Source organism: Schistocerca americana, unplaced genomic scaffold (genome assembly GCF_021461395.2).
Source record: "Schistocerca americana isolate TAMUIC-IGC-003095 unplaced genomic scaffold, iqSchAmer2.1 HiC_scaffold_34, whole genome shotgun sequence".
NCBI classification, from domain to species: Eukaryota; Metazoa; Arthropoda; class Insecta; order Orthoptera; family Acrididae; genus Schistocerca; species Schistocerca americana.
In genome coordinates this window covers 476,896-493,391 of record NW_025726060.1, presented here as the reverse complement: position 1 = coordinate 493,391, position 16,496 = coordinate 476,896, and positions in this window count along the sequence as shown.

Genomic DNA, 16,496 nt, shown 5'->3' with positions numbered 1-16,496 from the left:
TATGTCTTTTTTGTTCCTTATAGCTGAGTATGTAAAGTGCTGTCTGTGGATTTCGTCAGTATATTGATTCCCTTCAAGGTGAAAGAAGAGTTGTGGTTTGTGTAATTTACGTGGCTCTGAAATAGTATCATGGCAGTCAAATGAAGAGCAGTTTGCCAGCAAATTGAGAATGGAACAGAAATATGGATCCTTTTTGTAGTCTTGACTGATGTTGAGCCAGAGCCTGAAAAATCATTCTGCGTTAATACTTGTCCTAGAAAAGCGACGTTTATGTGTTTTGCTGATGCTCTAAGCATTACAGCTTACTGCTTTCGCTGGTGCGGGATGCACTGCAGCCTATATGATTTGTACTGAGGAAATTTCCTTCTTGAAGGCAGAGGAAGATTAAATAATTTTGATTATGGGACCGAAGAAAAGCTTGGTTTAAGGTAATAAGGATGAAGCAAAACATTTGTCATTTAAACTACAGGAGGATTCGGATATTTTGTGTCTGTTGTAAGTTCAATATGTTAAGATGAAACTGTTTTACAGAATAGAGGAGACCACAATTTTGCCATTCATGAGAAATGAATCCAGAATAACCACCACAGGCGAAATACCTGATTTGGAAGCGAAAGGTAACTTAAAGAAGGAACGAAATGGGTAAGAAAATGTAGTATAACCTGTACAATTAAAATATTTTTACCCTACTCAGAGTCATCTGTGTGATAAATTCTTGTGATAACGTAATTTTAGATGAAATTATCTTACTGTTTTATGTGTGAATATATGAGTATGATAAATGTATAATTGCGAGTCTCTTATCAGGTGTGTCAATTGGTATAAATGTTTTGGCGTGTAAATAACCATTGTTCTTTTTACTGTGTATGTTTAAGGAAAGTTTCTCCATATTTATCATGTGACAAGACATATGCCGCGAGCATCAGGAAGAGGACGATTTAGAACAATGTTGTAGTGGTATAAACACTGTGTTGTAGTAGTACTGAAGTAGCTTGTTGGATTAACTAGTAGTGGATTGAAGTGGAATTTTGAGTAATACACGTTTATGGGTAGTTAGTTTGTAGTATAGACAACAGTGTGCATGTGTGTGTGTAAATAACATGTGAACCCTATGCTATCCTGACCTATAAGTCCACAAGGCATAATCCTATTCATTTTAGTGAATTAATTAGTAGCATTTGATTTCTTAAAACGCAAGTGAACCACATTAGTGATGTGGATTTAGGTATTATATTGTCAGTTCATTCAATTTTTATTTTTATACTGTCAAGTCATTTCACTTTTATGTTTTTATATTGTCAAGTCATTTAACTCTTATTTTTATATTGTCAATTCATCTAACTTTTTTATTTAAAAAAAATTAAGTCTCACTTTTGTTCTTAAAAATTGTGAAAGAAAATACTAAGTGGTATCATGTGTGACATTTTGTAATCACATAACTATGATGAACAATTTGCAATTGAGAACGTGAAAGCGAACCGGCTAAACTCTTACGAGACAGCGGGAGCAGCCGGACTAGTTGTAAACAGGCGGGTTTGCCAGCAGGACACACTGTCAACCGGGCCACTTCGGGAGCGCGGTCACAACAAAAGAAGGGTACGGGACAAACACTTTCCCTCGCGCACAGAGCTAATGGCCGGCCGCACCAAGGCGCCGCTCCATGGAGGCGATGATCTGAGATGGCCAAGCGGTCCACCGCACGGAAATCCATCTGCTGGCAACGCACCACACGCACGCGACCGTGACGAGACGGCCGCGGTGAAACGACAAAAGACAGGGGATAAAGGGGCGTGGAGCCTTTTGACAGGTACCGTCCAGAGAAACTTGCAGACGTCAACGACGCCTATCGACATTTCCTGACGGATGCCTACTGTCAAGCGACAGTAAATCATGGTTCGATGTTCTCTGATCGCTAAGGGTGGCACAAAGATGAGCCATTAAGTATCATCCTTGCCCAGGAATATCAAACCGGCGAGCCAATTGAGGATAACTCAAGAATGTAACGACACAAGGGGCGTGGAGCCTTTTGACACGTACTGTCCAGAGAAATTGGCAGACTTCAACGATGCCCATCAACATTTCCACACGGATGCCCACTGTCAAGCGACAGTAAATCATGGTTCGATGTTCTCTGGTCGCTAAGGGTGGCACAAAGAAGAGCCATTAAGTGTCATCCTTGCCCAGGAATATCAAACCAGCGAGCCAATTGAGGATAACTCAAGAATGTAACAACACAAGGGGCACGGAGCCTTTTGACACATACTGTCCAGAGAAACTGGCATACTTCAACGACGCCTATCAGCATTTCCTGGCGGATGCCCACTGTCAAGCGACAGTAAATCATAGTTCGATGTTCGCTGGTAGCTAAGGGTGGCACAAAGAAGAGCCATTAAGTGTCATCCTCGTCCAGGAATATCAACCTGGGGTGTCAAACGAGGATACCGCACGATTCTGACAACACAAACATGGAACCAAATCGAGATGTACGTGACACGGGCCAGCAAGAGAAACTTCATGAGAGGGCAGAGACGGCGGGATCGCACGCAGCAGATGGACAAAAATCCCTACTGACAGCTGTGGTGACGAACCCCCCCCCCCCCTTCCGATATTGTGCCTCGGAACAGTGGGACTACTGAGTGTGTCAGTGAACAGTGATTATACGGTTCTTAGTTCAATGCATATACGTGTGTTTCTGTCAGAGATACTTTGACTCGTGTGTTTTGCAGGGGTTTGATTTATTGGTGTTTATTAGACTGACTATTGTATTTTGCAGGTGTTCCATTTATTGTTTTTTTTTAGACTTTGACTCTTGTATTTTGCAGGTGTTTTATGTATTGGTTTTTTTTAATGTTGACTATTGTATTTTCAGAGCTGTTTTATTGATCAATGTTTGTTCTTGTGTGATGTATTAGATTTGTGATATTTTGTTTCGTAAATTGATTCCTGTGGCGTTGCTTCGTTTATCAGTCAGATAGCTATTCATTCTCATTGGACTGTGATCGATTAGCCTTTGCATGGGGCATATTTATCGTGAGGAACCCCATAAAGGTAACAATCACATAATTAATTGTAGTTTCAGTATTATGACACATTCATCATTGTTTGCTAACTGAAAGATAGTAGAGTGATTAAGTTAGTGCCACAGAGTTATTTTAATTCTACAAATTATTAGTTTTATAAGATATAGAGTTTTTTTTGCGATAACCACTTTGTAAAATATGTTTTTTTCTCTTACCATTTTTTTGCTTTTGCAGATTGTGCATTGTAATGTGCTGCTTTATAATACTGATCTTATTTTCATATTTTTTTTAATTGCTGTGGCACCTTTGCTATTTTCATAAATTTTACTTGTTAATAAACAGTCATAAATTTTCTTGTGATCAGTTGGCTCTTGCAATGAGCAAACACTAGTGAACTCCATAAAGGTAACAACCAGAAATTGTTTTCATATTAATGACACAGGAACCATTGTTTTTACTTGCTGACCGAATTAGGTCTACACTATCTTTCAAATAGGTGTCACAGATTGTTTTTTTCTTTTTGAAATTGGTAGATTCTAAAGATGTGTTGAAATTATTGTGTTTTAGCAAGTAGCTGGTGACCTTTTGCCTTTTCTTTACATTTTTGGTGTAAGTTGGGTGTGAGAAGCTTGCTTGGGAATCTCCTAGCATGGCCAGAAAATTCCCTGCACAGTCTTTTCCCGGAGCGTTGGGGTTATGAAAGGTCTCTGTTGGATTCCTCTCATGTTAATTTCTTAAATATGTTGTCACTTATGGCATAAATTCCCCTTCAAATTTACTATGGTGTTTCTGACTATCTGGGAGGAGACTGCGCAGTGAAACGTGTTACTTTTACACATAAACAAGAACGATCGGTCACACTACTACACTTTAAAACACAGTTTATATGTAATTCATATCACACAGTCTCATACAGAACCTACATCCGCTTTCTTTCATATACTGTATATGATAAGATACTGTCATCCCCCTTCCCTTCTGTGTGGAAGAATGAATGAGCAAATGTATTTCTAGTTGCATGCTGGATGGTAGCAGACAAGCCTGTCTGCTAGAGAACAGTTGGACCAACGTTGGAACAGGTAGCTACGCTTTCTAAAAGCAAAGAGGTTTCTATCCTTAGTATGGTCCTGTCCGTCCCTTGTCATGTTGGTATAGGAAGCTGCCTCTCTGGTCACTTCCGTTTGTATTTGTGAGCCACCCCTCAGGAAGGGACCATGGAAGTCTGTCCGCAGTGAGCGTCTGAAGTGGTAAGATCTCCGGCTAAGCGCGTGTCTGTTAAGTCTGCAGGACAATGGATTTCTTAAGTTCAGCCTAACTGATAATTTAATCACCTTTATTTCAGGTTTAGCTCTAAAATATCTAATGTTATCTTAAATTGCAATGCAGTGTAATTCGAGTGTGAAGTTCAGAATATATGCCGGTAGTTGCTTTGTCACTACTTTGTGAGTAAAGTGGAACCACATGTTGATCATTAACTCTAACCTGCATCATCAATCTTCAATGCGAATGTGCGTGAGATTATAACGTCTCGTCTTGACAATATTTTTCAATATAGCAACTTTTCTTTATGTTCAACCCACGTGGGGTGTACTTTGTGAGGCCAGTACCACGTGCATATATAATTGTTTGACCCATCAGGTTAATAGTAAGACGATAGTAACCAGTTCGAGGTTTTTCTTTTGTAAATTGGTTTTCGATCTAATTTATTTTAATTATCAAAATTATTGTGGAGTTACATTCTTTGTGTAAACCAAGCTGACCACGTGAAGCATGTGGTGTAATCATCAAAGTAGCCCTCAGCTATTCTTTTCGGGAAGATTTCACAGAGAGTTAGTATGAATTTAGTATACCAGTGTGTGGTAATTACACGACGGACAGGATTGCACTACGAAGGTAACTTCTTTGGGTGAAAATTGAATCGGTTGGTTGTGGTTAATTTCCTCTTGCATATGTTTCAACGTTCTTCGTGTGTTATTTTATGAATGCAGTGTTGTATGCAGTCTCCCAGTCTTGGCTCCATATTTGATGTGTTCCGTAAGATTACAAACTCACATTTTCATAGTCCTAAATAAGGCACCAGCTTAGTTATGACTCACGTTTAATATGCTGAAATTTCAATGATCAATGTTAAAATAAATTTCCAAATATAAACTGATTTATTTCTTTTTATTTAAATTCTCTTTTATATATATACATATCACCGGTCGTCGTATGACTATTAAAAAATTATAGCTAATGTTAGTCTGGTTGGGAATTTGGTAAGCTAGGCTGGATACCTGGTGAAACAGTTGCTCAGTAATGCAAGGCTAACTTCCCCAGACAGCTAACAGCTTTTAACCCGCTTTTATTGTCTATCAGTACCGCTTTCATAGCTAATTAAACCAACAACGTTACACACTATGTGATCAAAAGAATCCGGAAACCCCCAAAAAACATACATTTTTCATATTAGGTGCATTTTGCTGCTACCTACTGCCAGGTACTCCATATCAGCGACCTCAGTAGTCATTATACATCGTGAGAGAGCAGAATGGGGCGCTGCGCGGAACTCACGGACCTCGAGCTTGTCAGGTGATTGGGTCTCACTTGTGTCATACATCTGTACGCCAGATTTCCACATTCCTAAACATATGAGGGTCCACTGTTTCCGATGTGACAGTGAAGTAGAAACGTGAAGAGACACGTACAGCACAGAAGCGTACAGGCCCAGAGACCGCCGACAAGTGAAGAGGATGGTAATGTGTAATAGGCAGACATCTACCCAGACCATCACACAGGAATTCCAAACTATATCAGGATCCACTGCAAATATTATGACAGTTAGGTGGGAGGTGAGAAAACTTGGATTTCATGGTCGAGTGGCTGCTCGTAAATGCTGGTAAACGCCAAACGACGCCTCACGTGGTGTAAGGAGCGTAAACATTGGACGATTTAACTGTGGAGAAACGATGTGTGGAGTGACGGATCATGGTACACAATGTGGCGATCCGATGGCAGGGTGTGGCTATGGCGAATTCCCGGTGAATGTCATCTGCCATCGTGTGTAGTGCCGACAGTAAAATTCGGAGGCGATGGTGCTATGGTGTGGTCATGTTATTCATGGAGGGGGCTTGCGTTCCTTGTTGTTTTGCGTGGAACTATCACAGCACAGGCCTACATTGAAGCTTTAACCACCTTCTTGCTTCCCACTGTTGAAGAGCAATTCGGGGATGGCGACTGCATCTTTCAGCACGATCCAGCACCTGTTCATAATGCACGGTCTGTGGCGGAGTGGTTGCACGACAATAACATCCCTGTAATGGACTGGTCTGCACAGACTCCTGACCTGAATCCTGTAGAACACCTTTAGGATGCTTTGGAATGCCGATTTCATGCCAGTGCAGCACTCTGTGAAGAATGGGCTACCATTCCCCAAGAAACCTCCCAGCACTTGACTGCTCGTATGCCTGCGAGAGTGGAAGATATCATAAAGGCTAAGGGTGGGCCAACACCATAATGAATTTCAGCATTACCAATGGATGGCGCCACGAACTTGTAAGTCATTTCGACGCAGGTGTCCGGATACTTTTGATCACATAGTGTACCAGTTTCTGGCATGAGTAATCTGTGAGGTGCCTTTCTGCAAGCTCTCTCTTGTTTAAAGAGTTGAAGCATCTACAGAAATAATACCGTTTATGTCCATTTTTTACTCATTTGGGCAGGAAGTGGGCTTAAAAAATCTTTAAGTTTTATGGGGAACGAGATATTTCCGAAATTTTAAACCCGCAAACAATTGATACTTTGTATGTATAGCTACTCGTTGCTTTTTTAGGGTAATTTCCGTCATCATCCTTATTGGACCATGCAAAGCAGAATTCTTCCCTCTCTTCAAGATTCTGAACATTAATGCACGCCTATTTATGGCAATATCTTTTGGACGAAGGATGAAACTAGATACCCAGTTAAGTGGATGAAAGGCATGTGAGTAAAAATCAAAGTGGAGTACGCGATTGAGTGCCTTACCGGACGGATTCCTGCATGCCGCTCTTTGTGAAAGTTCCGAACCACTCTGCGATTGGCTCGCCCTTCGATATCATGCCATTTCTTCCCCACTCGAAGACTTTGTATAAGACTTCATCCTGTGGCTGAAACTTTGTCCTGCCTTGCGGAACGAATTGTTTCCAAGATGGATGTGGAGGATGCAACAGGGTATAGTGCCATCGATCGTGTAACAATTTTGCAGGTGACTTCCCGTCACGTGGCAAGGAGCGGAAGGGAGACAGAAAACTGACAGCTGTCTTTAACTATCAAGGCAGGACTTCATACACTAATTCTCAAACTTTTCTCTTGAACTACATTGTTCAGAATTTACAAAACTTCATTTCCATCTGAGACTTGAGTAACTCCTTGGCCCTCCTCGATGATGTTGACTACTTCAGCCTTGGTCACGGTCTGGGGCAGAGTGCTTCCATGCTCGGCTACTTTGTGAGAAGCACATCTCAGTGACCTTGGTGAAATAGAGAGAAGGCGTTCAGCTGTAGGGTTTGAGGAACTACAACGTACGAATTGTCGTTCTCTGCGTGCAACAGAAGAATACCTGAAGGAGCGGGAGGCACGTGACGATGAGAAAAATGGCGTCATGCCGCTGGGTGAGGAATTTAATTTTAACTGTTTGCCACCCATGAAACTGCATCAAAAGCAATTGCTTTGGCAACACACTGGAAATGGAGAGGAAAATTTTGAAGACTTTCAAAATCATGAGAATCGTGAAAACATGATTCCTCAAATGAATCATACGCTGTGTCGCTGCTCACTGGCAACCGACATTACATGTGAGCGATCGAATGTTGGGCAGCGGGCCTGTACAACAACTCATACCGATGACTGGACAATATCAGAGATCAATGTTGCAAGTTCTGTGCTTCCGATATAGTACAGGCTTGGCCGTACTGAAGAACGCCACCAAAGGCCGGCGAATGTCAACAAATAGAACTTCCGACTGTACAACTACTGGTGGAATTTTGTAAAACTATATGTAATCTTGAACCATCTTTTTAAAGTTGACTGTAGTAGCGCTGCACTTTGTTAAGAGTTTTCAAGCCGAAAGCATTATATCTGCCAGAAGAACCAATCCTATGTGAGATCACAGCACTGATCCCATAAGAAGATTACCCCCAGCTAACACAACAGGCTTAGCTGTGTCAAAACGAATCAAGCATCAACGACTTAACAATGCACCTTCTGTTTGCTCAAATACATTCTGGCATTCTTTGAACCACACAAAAGAAACATTTTTCCGTCGTAGGCGATTAAGGGGAGCAGCATTTTGCTCAATGTTTGGAATAAATTTGATATAATACGTAAACTTCCCCATGACTGATTGGAGCTCCTTAATGTCACTGGGCGCTTGCAGATCTCCAGTAGCAGCCAAGTGCGAAGTAGTTGGATGTATACCCTGCGCATTTATTACGTGACCGAAATAATTCAGCTCTTCCAGAAAGAAGGTGCACTTTTGCTTGTTGCGTTTTAAACTAGCAGCGGAAAGAATTTGAAACAAGCAGTCTACATTTGCTAAATGCTCAATAGGCGTACGACCCACAACGACAATGTCGTCTAAGCAGTTTGTACAAGGAGGCACTTTTGCTGTTAACTATTCCAGGAAAATCAGAAAAATTGCTGGACCTGAAGCTCTTCCAAAAGGTAGTCTTTGAAACTGAAAAAAAAACCAAGTGACTGTTTATCAAAAAGTATTGCTTTGACTGTTCATCCAGTGGTAACTGTACATATGTCTCTCACAAAGTTGTTTTCGAAAAGTATCTGCCCAGTCCCAGTCTGTCTGTCAATTTCTCAGGACGTGGAAGAGGAAAATAATTCACTGCTGTTCGTTAGTTTAGTGTTGACTTAAAGTACGCCCACAAACGTAAACTACTTGATGGTTTCTTTCGATTCACCAAGGGTGATCTCCGTTACCATGCAGAAGCGGATTGGATAACCCCACTTCGCAATTCCCGGGTTAGTTGCTCACGTAATGCATCTCGTTGAAATTTCAGCTATATCGCCTTTCATTCAACCTTCTCGTTCCGTCAACATCCAGAAAACCATACTGCGAATTATTCCAGCGATCCCCGCATATGGTAACAAAATCATTGAATGGTATGTCGGTTAATACGTGAACTTGGGAAATATGATTTAAACCTGTTTGAATTCGATAATAAGGTTCGCACTATCCCTGACCATCTGCTTCAGGATCTTAGAGTATATCTGTATCAAATAAAATATTTCGATTTTCATATGACAGCCAAGCAGAAATATTTCCGGATCTCATTCTGGTTTTCCGCTACGAGATTGTCAGATATGCGACAGTGTTTGGCTTTACTGTTTCAAATGCTGGAACATCGCTGCTTGCGCTGAATGCATGGTACGTTGCTCTATCGATACCATCCAAAATATCCTGCAGTAGCTGATATTTTGGCTAAAAAAGGGTTTCTGAAAAAATGCATGCACACTCGTAGCAGATCCCCTCAGGATGTATTGACAGTGTTAGAACAAGATTAGTCATCGCACAGTCTGAAGGCCTAAAATTTAAATCCTGTGTGCTTAAGTGAATGTAGGCACTCCCGGCATATACCGTTGAGAAAATGTCTCGGGTTTCCAGCCCTGTAGCAGTATTATAAAACAGCGATGTTTCGACGAGTGATATTCTCATTATCTTCTTACGAAGTGTTGGGATTTTTCGGATGCCGTCCTACTTATATTTGCGGTGTGCCACCCTCCATCTGGCTCTCTGAGGCTGGGTACAGAGCGGACGGTGGCCGGAGTGGGGGATGAAGTTGGTACGGTGGGGGTTGCAGCACGCCGTTCGCATCTCTGTCAGAGCATTCCGACCCTGTCTCGCCAGGACGACGGTGGTGTGCACTCTCCCAACGATTTGCCGCTATAATTGGATTCCATGTTGCACTCAGTTGCTATCCTTCTTCTCTGTTTACAAGATTCTCGTGAATCCGAATTCGATGGACTCTTTTGTGATGGTGTCCCATTAGGCGGCGGCTCGATAGAGCACCTTGGTGTTCTCGATGTCAAATGTGTAGTTTTCCTTGATACTGTGTTCTGTTATCGCCGTTTCCTCCGTCTGTGCCAGCCGTAAGAGTCTGATATGTTCTTCGCAGCCGGCCGCGGTGGTCTCGCGGTTCTAGGCGCGCAGTCCGGAACCGTGCGACCGCTACGGTCGCAGGTTCGAATCCTGCCTCGGTCATGGATCTGTGTGATGTCCTTAGGTTAGTTAGGTTTAAGTAGTTCTAAGTTCTAGGGGACTGATGACCACAGCAGTTGAGTCCCATAGTGCTCAGAGCCATTTTCTTGTTCTCCGCAGCGTTTAAAAACACATCGCTGCGTTTGTCGAATGTACTGTTGACCGAATTTGCTATCGATGCTGGAAATTCCTGCTACGTTGTGTTTAAGTGAATTTTTCTCGTCTCCAAGCCACTCTTTCGTCTTCGACGGTGGCAGAAAGACTGTTTTTACGTTCGAGTTTTCCAGAAGCCTCAGAATTTTGGCTGACGTCGTTCCCAGATGTGGAAGAAATGCGAATTTCTTATTTTCTTCTCCCTTTCCCCGACTATCTGCTACATGTCTCGTCTTGAACGCCCTTTTAATCTGCGCTTTGCTGTACACTTTTTCACGAAATACCTCCCTAAGTTGCTGCATTTCGTCTGGGAGGTTTCTTTGTCACCCCTGCCCCCTGTGAACCAAGGTGGATAATATTTTTTTCCCTCTGCGCTGGATGGAGGCAACTTGTTGCATGAAAGTACAGGTCTGTGTGAGTTTTCTTCCTATATACTGAAAGCCTAGTGTGCCATCTGCCGTCTTCCTTGTTACTACATCCTGAAATGGGAGACAGGGCCGGACAAGAATGCACGTACCCTGCTCACATGACACCTGCATATGGCAAAGACGTTACCAGTACATTCCTGGGACAGGGTGGACTGCAGCTTTACCCGACAGCGAGGTACAGAAACAGCGTGCTGCCGCAAAGCAGCTCGACAAATTTGACAGGCTGTCGGAAGCGCAGGGGACCAACAAAATGGTGAATAACACCAGAGACATTATCAATCTGACGGATAAAGTTCTAGATGCCGCTACCACTTCTTCCCTCGCAAACGGATTGAACTTGGCCCCTATCCCGAGGACCATAACGAAACGGGTCGTTATTAGCGGCATGGAACAAGCAGTTCGGATCCTGGCTAAGGAAGAAGCAGATGATATCAGGAGGGAAACCTGCAGGGTCATTAACAAGTCCCGATTTCCGAAAGCGAACATGACTGCAGTAGAACGGGAGGCCATCCTTGCACTGAGGTATGACGCAGACACGATAGTTCTTCCAGCAGACAATGGAAATGCAACAATGCTGTTACCCACCGGCGACTAACAGCATAATATCAGACCGATACTAAAAGGCCCTGTCCAGAGGGAACTCAAGACGGATCCAATCTCGTCAATGACCAGAGAAACCGTGGTGCTGGTGAAGAACTCAGCTCTATAGAGGCAGTGAGGAAACGGCTGTATCGCTGAGAGCCAACGACACGTCGCCTATTTAGATTGCCCAAGATACACAAAGAAGGGGTGCCGCTACGGCAAATATTCGACATCATTACTTCGCACAAAAAAGAACTGACTAAATATCTGGCGACACTCTTAAACCCACTTGTGGGACACTGTTGTCATTAAGTGAAGAACTCGGCAGATTTCAAGGGAATACTTAAGGACATTCGATCACAAAGAGATGATTTCTAGTAAGCTTAGACGTTAGTTCGCTCTTCAAGAAAGTACCTATTGAAGACTCCTTGGCTCCGGTGAATCAACATTTCGAGCTCCAAAGAGTAAAACTCTTTGAAAATGCACTGATGACCACCTACTTCAACTAGATTGAGGAGTTTTATGAACAGCCAGATAGAGTGGCCAAGGGCTCCCTTCTTGCTCCAGGAATCGCAAATCTATACATGGAACACATTCAGGGGGTGGCGTTCGAAACTGCTCGTCAAAAACATAAGAACGTCTACTGCTATGTTGATGACATTTTTGTGGTTCTGTCCCCTCTTTAGGGGACAGAATAACAAAGAGGAGAACTAAATTGTATTTATTCACATTAACGGTGACAAGTGAAAATTAATCCGCCCGCCTCGCAAACTATTAATCATTTCGGAAACGCTGTGGTCTGCGTTAACTCAGGCTAAAGCAATATCGGAAAGTCAGCGCAGCTGACGCACAAGCTCCGCTCTGGCGGAAAACGTTACACGAATACGTCAGGTGCCTGTGACTGGCGTTCCTCTGTGTCTACAAGCTTTAAGGTTAGTAGAACAAGTCAGTGGAAAATAAATGTAGTTTTCATCATCCTGAAGCAACGACTACGTTTAAAGACATTGGGTTTGATCTCTCGGTAGCATGTAAATGCGAGATATGACGCAGCCACGTATAAACATACAGGGTGGCCAAATTAAAAATGGCCTTGAAATTTATTGTAGATCTGACAGGAAATAATTTATCCTGCGGGAGATACCATTGCCCACATCGAGGATGTATACTGGTACTTCACTTCGCCAAAAATCACAACTGCATATGTTGATTACTTCATGGGAATAAATCACAGTAGCTACGAAAAAATATCCGTCTTCTGCATGTAAATAAGAATACTGTCATAACATTCATCATACGTATCATAACAACATCAACTGAACTCGACGACTTCACAATCTAAATGATGAAGATCATCAGTGACACTCTATTGCCAACAGTAACAAATGTCTTCATTGATTCCGTGTGTGAGTTAACGAGCATTTCACCCTCATTTAAGTATATGGCCGAAAGAGTCAGCCTTCAGGAATTACGAAACGAACACTGCGACCGTGTGCCACAATGACTGCAGTTTCGTCGCGAGATGAGGAAATTCACATGCGTCTATTGTGCTGTAGTGTGCGAGTGAGACGGATGAGGACCTATGTCATAGGGAAACCCTGAAGAAGCTGTTTGTGGCCAAGGAGACGTAACAGTGTTAAATATGGCGGATGTAAGATCGGCCATAAAGGGAAACATTTATGAAAACTATTAAATTATGTAGTACTTCAGGGAATGAAGCCATAGTAAATTTAATCTACCATCCTTCATAAACTTTCATTGTAATCCCAATAAAACTTGAATATTGATCATATCTATAATAGTTTTGTAACAAAGACCTGAATGCCAAAATTTTAAAGTATTGATCGATCTTAACGATCGACTTTTCATGTAGGAGCATATCACTAAAACGACAAAAGCTGTAAATAGCAACTCTGTAACTTCATTTGTTTAAAAGATATAGTAAATTTAAATTATCTGTATTTTCAGTTAATCATCAGGTCATCATTTCCTCCACACAAAACACACTGAATGATGACAGCATGACACCTTATTGTATCATTAGGTAATAGAATATTTGTTGTAAACTTTAGTACATTATAGTTATCAGAAAGCACGTTAGTACAAGGCTACTGGCCGTGATATTCAAAGATAAGAAGGAAATTGTATTGGTTTTATGTAAAAGAATTTAACAATGGATATTGCTGTTACTTTATTTAGAACATTACAGAGGTCAAGCTTTGATTTTTTAAATATGTTGAAATGTAAGTATTGTAGAATAAGCTGTAACCAATCAGATGGACGGCTTCAGGAAGGGGAACAGCACTAGTCAGTTGAGCGAGTATGTTCGGTGCGCGGGAAGCGGGGCCGGGGACGAGCAGAGGGACATTGCAGACGCGAAAGCGGACAGAACGGCTTGAGACACCAAACGGTACAGTTCGAAAGCGGACAGTCGGTTTTTAGGCAACTAGCAAGTGAAACGACCTAGAAAATTTCGCGTTGTGTGGTATCGCGGTAATTAGTCTCTGTGCGGTGAGCAACCGCGCGCCTGGTGTGAACTCTAACTTTTGTTGTAAATATCGAGGATTCGATTTGTGTTTCGCGATGAGATTGTAAATGATCGAACTGTGCCAAATGGATATGCGTTCGAGTGTAATGGTAATTCAAAATACGACCACTTTTGCTATTAGTCTTCTTTCTGAATAAACATTATTCTAAGCAAATCGCAACAGTGTGAGCTGCATCATTTATGCGTCGTTAATTTAGTTCCCGATATTATTATTATTACTGTCATTATATGTTACATTAACTTTGTTTCATACTTGCCATCAGCCAGGCAATTTAACCCAAGTGCCGCAAGTGTCTAATTTAGGGCACGTAATGTGACGTATGCGGTTCAGCCCCTAGACGACTTTGAGCCAAGAGATTTCGACGAAGAGGAACCGCACGTGAGCCCGAACATCTTTGGGATGTTAGCTCGCACGTGGTCACAGGGACTTGTCCACTACAGAAAATGGAGCCTTGCCAAAGGTGCTTCTGATTACCGCCATATTTGTATTCTTCCAGCACAGTGCTACGTCTCGGAATAAGACGTCCACGGCTAGCCAAACAACTACTAAACTAAAAAGAACCCACTAGACGAATAGCAATCAGGTTTCCGCTAAATCAGAGCACTTCTTTTTATAAATGTAACAGATAATACAGAAGACAAGTGACGACTATGATATGTTTCTTTGATTTTAGCAAAGTGTTTGACACTGTCAGCTTCGATATTATACACTTGTATGCAAATACAAGGACGAAGGTAATATTATCATAATGCGTCACAGCCAAGAAACACTGGTCGATGAAACGGACCATGCTCAGTAATAACGGCCACAATACAGTACAGAAGATGCGAGCGTACGGAATAGGCTCCCAGGTATGCGAGTGGCTTGAAGACTTCTTGAGCAATAGAACACACCATGTTGTCCTCGAAGGCGAGTGTTCATCAGAGACAACGGCCCTCTAGTTACCCCCATATTTGCACTCCTCCAGAACAGGACTACGTCACGGAATGAGACGTCCACGACTTGCCAAGCAACTACTAAACTAAAAAGAACCCACTCGACGAATACCAATCAGGTTTCCACAAAAATAACACCGGAAGACAGTTGATGATTGTCATGTTTCTTCGATCTTAGCAAAGAAGGAGTGCCCAGGGAAGTGTGACAGGACCGTTATTTGTGTCAGTGCACATAAATTGTCCCGCGGACAGAGTGAGCAGCAATCCACGAATCTTTGCCGATGATGCTGCGATGTATGGCAAGTGTCGTTGTGTAACTGTAGGTGAATGCAAGATGACTCAGACTAAATTGATAGCGCGTGTGATGAATGGCAGCTAACTCTAAATATAGTGAAACAGAAGTTAATGCGGGTGAATAGAAAAAACAAACTTGTAATATCCGAATACATTGTTAGTAGTGTGCTGCTTGACCCAGTCACGTAGTTTAAATATCCAGATGTAACGTTGCAAAGCTATATGTATGAAAGTGCTGTAGGAGGAAGACGACGTCGGTTTATTTGGAGAATTTTAGGAAAGTGTGGTTCATCTGTAAAGGAGACTACATATAGGACATTTGTGCGGTCCATTCTTGAGTATTGTTCGATTATTTTGGATCTGAACCAGGTCGGATTAAATGTAGATATCGAATCAATTCAGAAGTGGCCTGCTATATTTGTCATCTGTAGGTTCGAACAACACACAAGTATTACGGAGATGTTACGGGAACTCAAACGGAAATCCCTGCGGGGAAGGCAACGTTCTTTCCGTGGAAAACTATTGCGAAAATTTCGAGACCTGCCATTTGACGCTGACTGCAGAACTTTTCTGCTGCTACCAATGTACATTTTGCGTAAGGACTGCGAAGATAAGAGGAATTAGGGTCTATACGGAGGGATATGTATATTCGTCTTTCGATCGTTCTATTTGAGAGTGGAACGGGACGTGTTATATATGTAGATATAGATGTAAGTATAGAGGTTAACTCTTAGACATACGTAAGTAGTTATCGAGGGCCAGTATGAGCCCAGATTACCATCTTATCTCAAGGTCACTGATCAGGACTTCTGGTGTCCGGCTACACACTTCGGCAACATGTATACACGCTCACTCCCACTCCCCCTTGGGGAACTACCGGCAACTGAACAAGGTAACTCCAACCCTCCTCTCGCCCTCGACCCTCATCACCCACCTACATGGACCAATGACGCTCAACCACTGTATAACTGCGGTTCTTCAGTGGGTGGGTTCATTCTGGAGCTGTACACCATGGAGAGAATATCAGTGAGAGACTATTCGTTAATAACATATTAATATTATTGTAATTACATTAAGTCACATAACTCGAGGTCTAGTGAGTGGATATTTGTTAATAACAAATTGAATTTAATATACAGAGTTAATCACCTAAAACTAGCACCGAAAATGTTGCGTAAATGGAAAGTGCCATTGTTTTGTGGTGTTAACAAACATTTTTTAAATGGCACAATGCACACTGAAAAAAAAGCACTCCGTCTTCAGGCCACGAGTGGCCCTACCGGGACCATCCGACCGCCGTGTCATCCTCG